This window comes from Balearica regulorum, chromosome 1, assembly GCF_011004875.1.
Source record: "Balearica regulorum gibbericeps isolate bBalReg1 chromosome 1, bBalReg1.pri, whole genome shotgun sequence".
In the NCBI taxonomy this organism is placed as follows: Eukaryota; Metazoa; Chordata; class Aves; order Gruiformes; family Gruidae; genus Balearica; species Balearica regulorum.
Genome location: NC_046184.1, coordinates 192,413,605 through 192,427,189, shown reverse-complemented (window position 1 = coordinate 192,427,189; position 13,585 = coordinate 192,413,605). Strand labels below are relative to the sequence as shown.

At 40.6% G+C, this 13,585-nt stretch overlaps 1 protein-coding gene across 8 annotated transcripts in view; it reads right to left on the bottom strand.

Moving 5' to 3' along the window:
* DCLK1 (doublecortin like kinase 1) overlaps positions 1 to 13,585 on the bottom strand; it is a 255,747-nt gene that overhangs the window by 64,057 nt on the left and 178,105 nt on the right. The gene's annotated exons all lie outside the window — the stretch shown is intronic.

The window sequence follows — 13,585 nt, the reverse complement described above, 5'->3', positions numbered from 1 at the left end:
TGGCAGAGAACAGGATGATGCTTTCTTAAACTGTATTGTTCCTGTGCTTGAAAGTGAAGGGGAGCAAGGTGCTTTGTTAACCTTAACAGACACTTGCTATATGTAAACCTTTTCATTCCATTTAGTTATGGTTTGAAGTGCTACCCACCACAAATAAAAAGCACTATTGCTTACAAGAACAAATCAGCTGCTTGCTGTTCCTCACTCATTCGTTTGAAGAGATTTTTGCAATACTATCATCTGACCCAAACATCACCTCAGACTTAACCCAGAAGGACTTTCTGGAGGCAAATAAATGGAATGTAACACCTCAAGTCTGACTTACAGCACACCATCACTTTCTCAAATAAGTAAGTTCCTTCAGATATGTTCAGTGCCTATCGTTTTAGAAGCATCTTTTGCATGCATGTGACATTATCCATTAAATTAACAAAACAATACCAGCAGAGGACATAATTCTGCTACAAAGCAATCACACAAGAGGCTATCAATAATGTTCACACTGAAGCACTCATAGAAACACTACAAAGCGTGTATCACATATATATATGTAAATATTCTTAAACAAGAAACTGTTATTATACCATAGTCCATATTTGTCAGCACCAGGAAAAACAGAATCGAAAATCAGATTCCCAGATTCTGAATCTTAGCAGAATATTTACATACCAGGATATCAACAAGGCATTTGACTTACCTTCTATGAGTTCTAACATGGACAAAATCTCACTGTTTAACCTGATAACAGCAAGCAGCAAAATTCCTGCTCTGTACTAAGCCAAGCTGTAGCCAAACTGAGAAGCAATGGGATTAGTTAAGGATAGCTGGGGCTGCTCACAGAGTGAGCTGAATGCGATGCAGGATTCATAAGCAGAAGCCTTTTCTGCGTAAGGCTGACGTCTTCAGAGGAGCAGTGGGAGGTGCAGGTGCTGTCTTAGGGCTACATCAAAGGTGTCAATTAAGCATTATGCTGCTGCTTCACAACGCTGAGCCACCGCAACCCCCACTCGCTTTCCATGGAGCCCCGAAAGCCTAAGCAATTTCATATGCTGTGCACTGAATCATAATGAGGTGCCTTTGGGGGCAATATACCAAATGACTCATCCGAAAATCAAAATGACAATAACTCTTGTAAAACCTTGGCTGACTGGCAATCTAGCAAATGCTAATTACTTTGGATTATACAGTAGGCATTTTTAATAGATTTTTCTTACTTTTTACATAATGCATTGTTCTCACTGGCTAATACTGGGCCCACATATTATAAGAAAGGAACATGTATACCTACCATACAACACACATCAATAAAACAAGTTCTACTGCATGATAAATAATGATCACTTAATAGTGCTTAGGTCAGATCAGATCTCAACATCACTTTGTGCAAGGCATTGTTTAAGGTAAAGGTGCAACGTGTTTGTATAACCATAGGAGCAAGATACACTAATTGGATTTAAATAGGCTGCTTTTATAGAAAACTATTCCACTCATCCAGGCTTCGAATTCTCTTTGTACAGAGGACAATGTTTGTACATATCAACACTGATTCAAAACATTGCACTAAGTGTGTGTGGGAGAGCACATGTATATGGACTCATTCACTGAAGTTCATACAGCATTTAGAAAATACACCACATAGGTCTGGGCAATACTATTGTTTGTGACTAAAATAAAACTTATTATCAATACTTCTGAAAACATTTAGGAAAAGGGCAACAGGAGGACATTAAAAATGAGCTTTTCGGAATCTCAAACTTCTAAAGGGTTTCTTATAAACAAACATGATATTATCTAGAAACTAATACTAAACTACTACTATTCACATGAAGCTAGTCCTCAAGACTGCTCAGTAACAAGCCTAGTGCTCTGCCTTCTCTTTAAACTAAGCAGATCTTCTTAGGTCTTGTTATTATGAGAAAATCTAAGATAACAGATACACTTTAATAAACCTTATAGCACTAGACACCGGTTCCTGTTCCTTATAGACTAAGTCCTTTCTCATAACTTTCAACAGTAGTTTTTCTTAGAATTACTATTGCAATTATTCTGTCCTGAAGGCAGAGACTTGAGGCTACCAAGTGGAATCAGACAAATAGATGCGATGGTGTGTTTGACTCTTGATATATTTCCCACATGTACCATGTGGGATGAGTATCTATTTGAGACAAAACCCCAAAGTATTATAAACCCTAAAAATTACTCCCTTGCCACCACCAGAGTATCCAGAGCATTTAAGCTAAGCTCCAAAGCTCTCCCCAACAGCAATTTTTAAAAAGGAAAGCACAATATTTGTGCTTGTGTTGGCCATCTGTAATATGTGAAATCAAGAGCACAATTAATAGATCAAAGCCTTCAGGAGATTTAAGTGGAGTTTGCTCATCTTCTCACCCATATCCGAAATACAAAGGTGCTAAGAACCTAAAACACATACCAGGATTTTTGTGAGGATACAAGGACTTCCTATGGAGACTTGTTTAGGAAACTCTAGAGATGACAATTAGCACTGGGGAGGAGATTCCTTTTACCAATCTTTACGTACCTACAATGTAGGCTCCTACATCTGAAGCAGTTTTCTAGACCTCATTTTAAACAAGTTGCTGTTGTAGCATGAGTTGTATCATCCCCAAGCAACCATCTAAAACAAACCTGATGAACAATGTACTAGGAGCATCCACTGCAGTGTAGACTTCTAAAGTTAGGCAAGACAAATCCAAACCCACGCACCTAGAGGTTTAGGATATGCTGGAGATGAAGTAAAATCATCAAAATTCTCCCCACCTACCAATTCTGGTGGATTTTGTTCCAAGCACAGAACTCTATTAAATAAACTCCGATGTCTGAAGGTCATACAGAGTCTACATTAGAGTCAACCTAAACAGGAACTTGAGTGACATGGGTTCTACTCCCAGCTCTCTATATGCTTCTGCAAAACATCAGACAAGTCATGTCATCTCTACCATTTCTCTACTTAGGCTTTAAGTTCTGCCAGAATGAACTCTCTATGCAAATTATGTTGTCTGTCTTCTGGGTGCTCTGCATACCTGGAGATACACAATTACTACTGATATTATTAATGCAGTGCTTAAGACAGACATCACAACAGGAAACAAATGGTAATTCCTAATAATTCCCCAGTCCACTCCAGGGGCTCTCTTTTTTTATCTTCTTGTTTATGGCTTGCTGGCCATTCCACTTCCAACTCTAATTCCTTAAAAGTCATTATACTGAATTTGGAAATCAAGTTGATATTAGGTGCTGTGTAGCAGGAAGAGATTGGACTGATTCTGACCCCTTTCTTGAACTCCATTTACAATCACAACACCATTCTTACATATGCAGTTTATGATCAGATAACATGCCAACAAATATAGGAAGACAATCTATAATATTTAATAATAATAATGCATTCCTGATGAGTACAGGAATATAGTTTAAACTGCCTTAAAATCGATTTCTGGGTGGAATGCATACTGGTTGGAAACTGCATTCCTGTCCAGTGTCTGCACTGCATTTCTCACTAACTGATAGAGCACATGTTCCTGCAGGGAACCCTGATGTAGATAAAGACATATGAAATTGGTAAATCACTGTTGTGATTAATCATGTTATTGAGTGAGACAAGAGGTTTCTTGTCACTTTTTATTCATAAAATGGCAGGGGTCAGAGACTTCAGCTTAACACACAGCACCCTCCCATCATCTCATGAAAAAGATTTATCCGTTCAAAATTTCACAGGTGAAATATGTATTAAAAAGCTAAAACAATAACAAAATTATTGTGGCTGCTCTGAGCAGACATATACAACTGCTTAGCTGTGAACTCCTTTCCTTACTCTCCTGTCTTGCTGAGGATGCATAGCAGATCAAGAACCTGTCTTTGTATTTGTTTTTCCAGCACCTGGCACACACATGAATGTAGAAAACCCCACAAAATAGAACACTAAAGCTGGATACCATCATCTACTGAGATAAATAGAAAATAGGTTTTCATATGAAGATGTTTATAAACCAGTGAAAATGCTGTAAATAAAAAGTACTTTGATAGCATTCCAATAAACATGTTTTGATAGGGCATCTTTTTATTAAATAATAAAAAGTGAGAAAAGCTGAATTAAAGTATCAAGTGCTGGTCTGAGAAACAGCCAATGCCACTGCACTGTATTAAAATCATACTCTTCTATAAAACTGTCTGTTGATGTGTTAGCATCTTGTACTCTGTAAAAAATGTTGAGATGACTCTGTGTTTACAAAAGTGGTTTGCCAAACGTAAAAGTGTGTGTGAAGAGGAAAGAGAAGACTAAGGGAAAGGAATGATGCAGGCTTTTTCACAGCCACAACTTATTCACAACTAGGACAGCCAAAACAAAAAAAATTATTTACAGAAGACACAACAGCATGTGTAGGTCGTATTCAGCAACTGTTAGCTAGAAAATGGAGATGTGAGATCGCTACTCAACCTTGTCTCAATTATTCCTGTAGTTTGTCGCTCCTTTCCAAAACAACACTTTCGTCTCAAGAAGATTATGTAGTTACAAATTAGGGAACAAACCATACTGTGCCTTCTTGTTCCTTCTGCTTTTGTATTCTACTTGTATACATCTTGTCATTTTTGTCTTCATTCCAAAAGACAGTTTGTCCAGAGCACCACATTAAGCAAGTGCCCTCATTATTGCTCCCCGGCAAAGACAAGGCTTTGTAGGTTCTACCTTAGCATGCAACTGGCTGAGAAAATTCCCAAATAACCAGTACTGCATTCATTTTAACTGGTGCTAAACTATCCTTTTCACATTCAATCTTTTCTAGAGTTTATGTCAAGAAGTTATGCAGATACAAGAAAAACATCTCTCTGCCACTGAAGACAAGGCTTGACAGACCCATACAGAGCTTTCACCTCATCAACAGATCAACAAAAGATCACCTTCAGCTCAGGTTTACATTCCTGTCCCAGCAGTCACCCATACCTGAGTCCCTGTAAGTCATTGGTACCCGTGGTAGCCACACAACGTAACCCAAGCAGTACAGAGCTCAGCAGGGACTGTAAACCGCCCCCAACACTCAGCCCATGCCGATCTCCATGGAGAGGTCACTATGATAGCACTTCTGCCTCAACCTGAAGTCAGCCATGTCCACACTACCAAGCAGAGAAGTGCTGCAGGCACATATACATTGCAGACATGCCTGATATCTCAGAAGACAGGAGCCTTCCTTAAAAATAAAAATTCCTGGAATCCACAAGTGTTTTTTATAATTTTTTTTGCAGTCTCAGAAAGTGGGTAAGTGCCTCTTGTTTTTTTCTCTGCATTTCATCAGAGTACAGATGATATCTATCTTGGCTGTTAATTTCATGGAGTACCTAATTGACAGAGCATCTACATGTACATAAGATTTAATTAAAATCTCTCTTTTGGACTGTTTTGCCTAATTGGAAAGACTAGGATTCTCAAATCAGTCTGTGTGAATGGAGTACTAACTCCAAGGAAGTTTCTTCATTAGCTGTTTAACTTTTTAAACCTTTAAGACGGTTAAACTATTCAATCTACCCAAATCTATTTCTCTTACTAACTCCTGATTTTTGTTACAGGCTATGAAATGATAAAACTTAATTTTTAATGATTAGTATCAAACACAAACACACACACACACACACAAAAAAAAAAAAAAAATTAAAAGGAAGCCAGGATCAAAGTAAAAAGCATCTGGAAATCCCTGGGTCTGTGGATGACTCCATCACTCCCAGAGGCTTGTATTCCTTCCTTCAGGAAAGTTTTGCTTCAGCTTATTTATTACAAAATCTGTCAGCTGAGTACCAATAATAGTATGAATAAAAACATGTGACCCCACCAAAGACAATAAAATACATAATTTTCCTTTCTTTGGGATCCAAAAGTCGTTCTTGAGTCAGGGTCAGGTGGCTGAAGAGGGGTTGTTTCTGGATAATGGCCTAGGGATAAACAATCAAATTAAATGAAAACATATCTTCTTGTGGAGGAACACATCTACTTCTTTTTTTCTAACTAGCTGAGAAAACTTCGAGGATCTGCTCTAGAGAAGCCTTCAGTAAAATCCAAGTTCCATTATCCTAAAACACTTTTATCTTTAGGAAACGTCTACACTTTTGATCAAGCTTTAGTGTGACATGTAGCTTCACAATTTCTTTGTCCAGGTGCAATTTTTTTAAAAACCACAGAGCCCTTGGCAACACGACCTACTCTATCCATTCTCCACATATGTTCCTTTTGTCATTCAGAACAGATACGTATCACCCCAGTTACTCTTGAAATAGACTGTTGTTGCTGTTACAAAGAAATTGCTGTTACAAAGAAGATTACTAGCATCTGAAATATTTTGGGTGATAGTTTGAGGGGAACAGGAGGAATCTCACAGGGAAGGAAAAGTGAGAGGGAAATAATTTTGAAGGAGGTGGTCAAACTGGAAAGAAAAAAAAAATTACTTTTGTTAAGAGCAAGTCCTGAAAATTAGTTGGGATTTCAGAGGCAAAACTACAGTTCACTCAAATACAGTATCTTTGCTTAATTTAATGCACTGAGGGTAGAATAATTCCAGCTGTCTCATGCTGCTCTTGATTTGATTAAAAATAACGATCCTGAAGAAGTAAGCGCTGCTTTCTTCGAATCTGTTACCTCTTCACCTGCGCTGAGGCTGCCACCAGTGGTGGTAATTGGTAGCTGGACAGAAGCCGACAGCTACTGAATAGCCGTCAGACATTCATAATTTTCAGTCACCAGCAACGGGTCTCACTGAAATTCAGCATCTTTTTTATGATGTCCTTTCCCAAATAATATTTGATGCCAACAAAAAAAATGTTAAAGTGTTTTACAGGCTGTAAGAAGACATCAGGTGAATTAAATAGAGACAGGATTATCTATTGCACTTGGAACCAGGCTCCAGCCCTGTGCCTGCCTGGGAGGTCACACTACCTTTCTCTGCTTCTCTTCTTTGCCTTGTTCGCTGCTTCTCTTCTCTATTTAGACTGAAAGCATTTTTAAGCAGACAATACCTCAAAAGCATTTGTAAAAAAAAAACAGAAAGCAATCTTCCTGCAGCAAGATTTCTGTCTTGTGGTACTATTTTGATGTACACTGTCAGATGTAAATAAAAAACCTGAACAAAACATGTAAGAATGGAGAAGTCAGCCCTTACCAGAGATCTTCCTAGCTTGCATGTACTCTTTTAAGAAAAAAGTATTCTGTGTTTTTATGTAAAAATAGGATGCATCTGCTATCAGGAGCCAGGGAGGCTACCAGAAAAATATGAGCACATTAAGCATATGCTCTGTTGAGAAAAAAAAAAGGAAAAAACAAGGACCGAAGAAAGGTGACCACCACCTATGGAAAGGCATACTTTCCTCTTAAATATGCCAAGAAATGTTGTAAAACCAGATGCAGGTTTTTTGCTCACTGTAGACTGTATAGCTCAAGAAAGGGTGAGGAGTGTGTGTCTCCCACTCCCTGACAGCCTGACACATGCTCCCTCAGTTAACCAGCGTACAGATTGGTACCTGTGTGGCACCGAGCACTAACGTAGCCTCTGGTATCGCTAAGGCTCTGGTCTTTCTCTGCAACCCTGCAGACTGCTTTCCACTCGCAGCTCCACCCTCACCCCACGCTGTCGTGGCAGTGTGTCCAAGGGCCCGTGGGACAGCGTTTTCCCCCTGTTGTTCCCGTGCTGTTACTCCCATGGCGGGGTACCTGCAAAGCCCATCAGTGCTGTTATGGCAGGTTCTGTATGAGACTTTCAGGCTCACCAGGGATACTGCCTTTACAGGCAATGGAGGGAGACAGGCATCTCCCAAGGGGGAAAGTTATCTAAGACCCTTGGGAATGTCACTAAGAGTACTTTGCCCTCAGTACCAGATGAGACGATGAGGGAAATCGTTCTCTAGAGCAGTGGCTGGGGGCTCATCAAGGAGAGGGGACTCAAGGTCTTTTGCCTGGTCCCTGCACACAGTCAGGGGCCACCATGGACAAGGTGAGACTGAAACAGAAAGCTCTACACATGAGGGGTGAAGGCCTTCAAGCAGAATTTTCTCTAAAAATCATTTGTTAACATTACTGAATTTATCTTCAAAGCATTGCTTTTGGTGAAATGGTATTGTTCCAAACTTACAGACATAAAACTGAGACATAGACATTAAAGAAAACCAACAAACCAACCAACCTCCCAAAATAACCCCTTTGATTTCTGTAAGCAACTTCAGAAGCTATTGGGATGAATTTGGGAAAGTTCATCACTCCATACCACTATTTGCTCAGAAGAAAGGACTCATGGACTTAATTGCATTTATAAACATTCAGTTCAAGCCAAAGTTTGGCTTAATTCATTTAGCACTTGCAATTCTGTGTCAAAGAAGGGAAACAGTTCTTGAGGATGGTATTTAAGTGCTTATACCAAAGCAGACTACATGTCCTAGCCTTATTTACACATCCATTTCTCTAACAATGGGGAAATGACCCAAAGACTGTACCTTCATTAACTTTAAAAATGATGAATCCTGATCAGCTATCCTGTGCTGGATGAGAAGAAAAATAATGCTGAATAACTACATTAAAGACTAAACCATACTATAGATGCATACAGGAGAGGGTTTGTAATGTAATGATGCATACATTAAGGATAACTCAAGGATATCCCTTCATTTTAGAATTTTACCAGTTTTAATATCCAACTTTGAGATTTTTACATTCTTTTAACATAGTCTTTGTCTATGCAACTTTCTTTTTTTGGCCCATGTAGTTATCCATGTGTATTATCTTGATACGGGCATTAATTGATGACCGAGGCAGGCATCTGATTCTTTTGCGTAGCAGGAATGCACAGACTTTTCAAAATGCAGCAAGAATCAATCAAGAGGAATAGGATTCTTTGTAATTAGCAACACGCTCTTCTCCATACAGATTGCTTTGCTTTTTCTCAAGGGTACGCTATCAATAATACTTTCTGCCTGTCCTTTATTCCTACTTTTCTCAACTTTCTTTTTGATAAAACTCTTCACAAAATGATACACCTTTCTTTTTGGAACATGTATGCCTTTGATCTGCACAAAGAATCTACTGTTTTTCTTGAGTATTTTCATGTTTATCCTTAATGAAAGAAAAATCCCTAACAGTAATTTAAAGATGAATTGAAAGCAGTTTAAAAGCACAGAATAAAAAATACATATATATACACTTAGCAGTAACACTATGACAACAAAAGCATAACTTCTAGTTATGTACTAGTCATTTAGGAAACTCTAATTCTGAGATGTTTAATGTAAACAACATGGAAAAAATTATCTGCTCATACATGCACTAAATGGTAGCTTTTCTATTCTGCTGTTGTCACTGGTACATAATTCCAACAAATGGATAGGATTTTTAGGCCTACTGGATTGCAGAATAGTGAAATTTGTGCATATTGTCTGCATTTCATGGGAGAACTTTGGGTTTTATCTAACAATATCTAAGAGTTAGTGTTTCTTTTTTGTTGTTTTCCTGTTCTTTTTTAATGCAGTGTCTAATATCAAACTGCATATTTTAAAAATCTATTCATTGATTGGTTTTAGTTTTTCATGATCTAAAAACAACTTTTGAGGGAAAGTGCCCACTTAGTGCAATATTGCTTCCTTTTACGACAGTAATGTTGATGTAAATATTCATGTGTGTAAGGTTAGAAATAGGCTTCCTGCAATATTCACACAATTTGACTTCACTATTTGCAGAAAGGAAACACAAGAGCCACAGCCAGCCAGATCAAATCCATTGTCCCCACTAAAATTAACTTCTACAGAAACATTTTCAATTGTTTATCCTTTTTAAACTGTAACAAGTTTAGAATAGAATAGAATAGAATAGAATAGAACAGAACAGAACAGAACAGAACTGAACTATTTCAGTTGGAAGGGACCTACAATGATGATCTAGTCCAACTGCCTGACCAATTCAGGGCTGACCAAAAGTTAAAGCAAATTATGAAGGACATCTTTGTCCAAATGCCTCTTAAACACTGACAGCCTTGGGGCATCGACCACCTCTCTAGGAAGCCTGTTCCAGTGTTTGACCACCCTCTCAATACAGAAATGTTTCCTAATGTCCAGTTTGAACCTTCCCTGATGCAGCTTTGAACCATTCCCATGGGTCCCGTTGCTGGATCCCAGGGAGAAGAGGTCAGCACCTCCCTCTCCACTTCCCCTCCTCAGGAAGCTGCAGAGAGCCATGAGGTCGCCCCTCAGATTCCTTTACTCCAGATTAGACATACTAAAGTCCTTCGCCGCTCCTCACAGGACATGCCTTCCAGCCCTGTCACCAGCTCTGTTGCCCTCATCTGGACACATTCGAGTACCTGAACGTCCTTCTTAAATTGTGGGGCCCCACACTGCACACACTACTCAAGGTGAGGTCACACCAACGCTGAGTACAGCGGGATAATCCCCTCTTTTGACCACCTGGTAATGCTGTGTTTGATGCCCCCCCAGGATGGGGTTTGCCCTCTTGGCTGCCAGGGCACACTGCTGACTCATGCTGAGCTGCTGTCGACCAGCACCCCAGATCCCTTTCTGCAGGGCTGCTCTCCAGCCACGCCTCTCCCAATTTGTACTTGTGCCTGGCATTACTCCATCCCAGGTGCAGAATCCAGCACTTTGACTTGTTAAATTTCATGCCATTGATGATTGCCCAAAGCTCCAATCTATCTAGATCTCTCTGCAAGACCTCCTGTCTGTTACGACAGTTGACAGCACCTCCCAGTTTGGTATCATCAGCAAACTTGCTACTGGTGCCTTCAACTCATGCAGATCATTGATAAATATATTGAATAGAACTGGCCCTAGAATTGAACCCTGAGTAGCACCACTGGTGACTGGTCGCCAGCCAGATGTAGCCCCATTCACTACAACCCTTTGAGCTCTGCCCTTCAGCCAGTTCTTCACCCAGGCTCCTACTGGTTGACAACCTGTTCTGTCAGCATCCTATACATTCCTGTAGGGATTTGTCCAATGTCTTTCTCTAACAAAATCTTAATTAGAGTGTCCAAATTATTGTGTCAAATATGTAAGGACATGGACCATCTTTTGACAAATTAGTATGTGCCTATTTCCTGTAAATTTATTGTTTTGACATAAGATATTTTTAAGATGGGTAAATCTGTCATTAGCACAGAACCATCCAAAATGGTTTGCATTTTTAATATTTCCACTACACTGTTTCTTTTCTTGTTATAAATGTAAGATATCTTAGTTCTTATTGTGGCATAATGAAAACATTCCTTTTTTTTCACAAGCTGTAAAATAACCTCCTGATCTTGTGCAGTGATTGAACATGTAATGGTATTCTGCTCAGACCTTGTAAAACTGAACTGCAGGAAATTAAGATTTACTCACCTACACTTCTCCTGCATGTTTAAATAAAAACCTATTATTTCTCTCGGGACCAAAACCAACAAGGTATTACATAGCTGACATGGCAAAAATGTTGTTAATCCCATGGCAGAAACATTTGATATGCATAGCATAGAAATGAACATATACAGTTCAGTGTCCATTACCTGTACTCTCAAATTAATACTCATTAGAAAAAAAACAGGGTCCGTAACACACACCAGGGTCTTCCTTGCTAAACTTTAATTTAATTCTGTTCCACCAAGCTACAAAGAAAGTTACTTAATATATGTTTAAGAAAGTGCTACTCTGGGCTTGTTCCTTGTTTGATACTTCTTCCAATTATCTCTTTTCAGGTTTCTCTATTTCAGCTGTTCTTAGGTTGTGTAGGAGGCATAAAATCATAGAATGGTTTGGGTTGGAAGGGACCTTAAAGATCATCTAGTTCCAACCCCCCTGCCATGGGCAGGGACACCTTCCACTAGACCAGGTTGAACAAACCCCGTCCAACCTGGCCTTAAACACTTCCAGGGATGGGGCATCCACAGGTTCTCTGGGCAACCTGTTCCAGTGCCTCACCACACTCACAGTAAAGAATTTCTTCCTAATATCTAATCTTAATCTACCCTCTTTCAGTTTAAAGCCATTACCCCTTGTCCTATCACTCCATGCCCTTATAAACAGTCCCTCTCCAGCTTTCTTGCAGACCCCCTTCAGGTACTGGAAGGCTGCTCTAAGGTCTCCTCGGAGCCTTCTTTTCTCCAGGCTGAACAATCCCAACTCTCTCAGCCTGTCCTCATTGGAGAGGTGCTCCAGCCCTCTGATCAACTTCGTGGCGCTCCTCTGGACTCGCTCCAACACCTCAATGTCTTTCTTGTACTGGGGACCCCAGAGCTGGATGCAGTACTCCAGGTGGGGACTCAGGAGTCGAGGGGGGGGAATCATCTTCCTTGATCTGCTGGCCATGCTTTTTTTTACGCAGCCTGGGATAGGTTTGGCATTCTGGGCTGCTAGTGCACATTGCCGGGTTGAGCTTCTAATCAGCCAACACCTCCAAGTCTTTCTCCTCAGGGCTGATCTCAATTCATTCTCCACCCAGCCTGTAGTTGTGCTGGGGATTGCCCCAACCCACGTGCAGGACCTTGCACTTGGCCTTGTTGAACTTCATGTGGTTCACACGGGCCCACCTCTCCAGCCTGTCAAGGTCCCTTTGGATGGCATCCCTTCCCTCCAGCGTGTTGACCGCACCACACAGCTTGGTGTTGTCAGTAAACCTGCTGAGGGTGCAACCGATCCCACTGTCCATGTTGCCAACAAACATGTTAAACAGCACCAGTTCCCCTGAGGAACACCACTCATCACAGGTCTCCACTTGGACATCAAGCCGTTGACCACAACTCTTTGAGTGCAACCATCCAGACAATTCCTTATCCACTGAGTGGTCCATCCATCAAATCCATGTCTCTCCAATGTAGAGACAAGGATGTCGTGTGGGACAGTGTCAAATGGTTTGCACAAGTCCAAGTAGATGATGTCAGTTACTCTTCCCTTATCCACCAACACACCTACAACCCTGTTGTAGGAGGCCACAAAATTTGTCAGGCATGATTTGCCCTTAGTGAAGCCATGTTGGCTGTCACCAGTCATGTCCTTATTTTTCATCTGCCTGAGGATCTGCTTCATGATCTTGCCAGGCTCAGAGTTGAGACCGACCAGCCTGTAGTTCCCCAGGTCTTCCTTTTTTCCCTTCTTATAAATCGGGGTTATGTTTCCCCTTTTCCAGTCAGTGGGATCTTTACCAGACTGCCACAACTTCTCAAATATGATGGATAGTGGCTTACCAAGTTGATCCACCAGTTCCCTCAGGACCCGTGGTTGCATCTCATCAGGTGCCATGGACTTGTGCACGTTAGGGTTCCTTAGATGGTCTCGAATCTGATCTTCTACACTGGGTGGTTCTTCATTCTCCCAGTCCCTGCATTTGCCTTCTGTGACATTTTCCCTAGTCTTCCTTTTATCACTGATGTACCTATAGAAGCTTTTTGTGTTGCCCTTGATGTCCCTGGCCAGATTTAATTCTGTCAGGGCTTTAGCTTTCCTAACCTGATCCCTGGGTGCTCAGACATTTTCTCTGTATTCCCCCCAGGCTACCTGCCCTTGCTTCCACCCTCTGTAGGCTTCCTGCTTGTGTCTGAGTTTGCCCAGGAGCTCC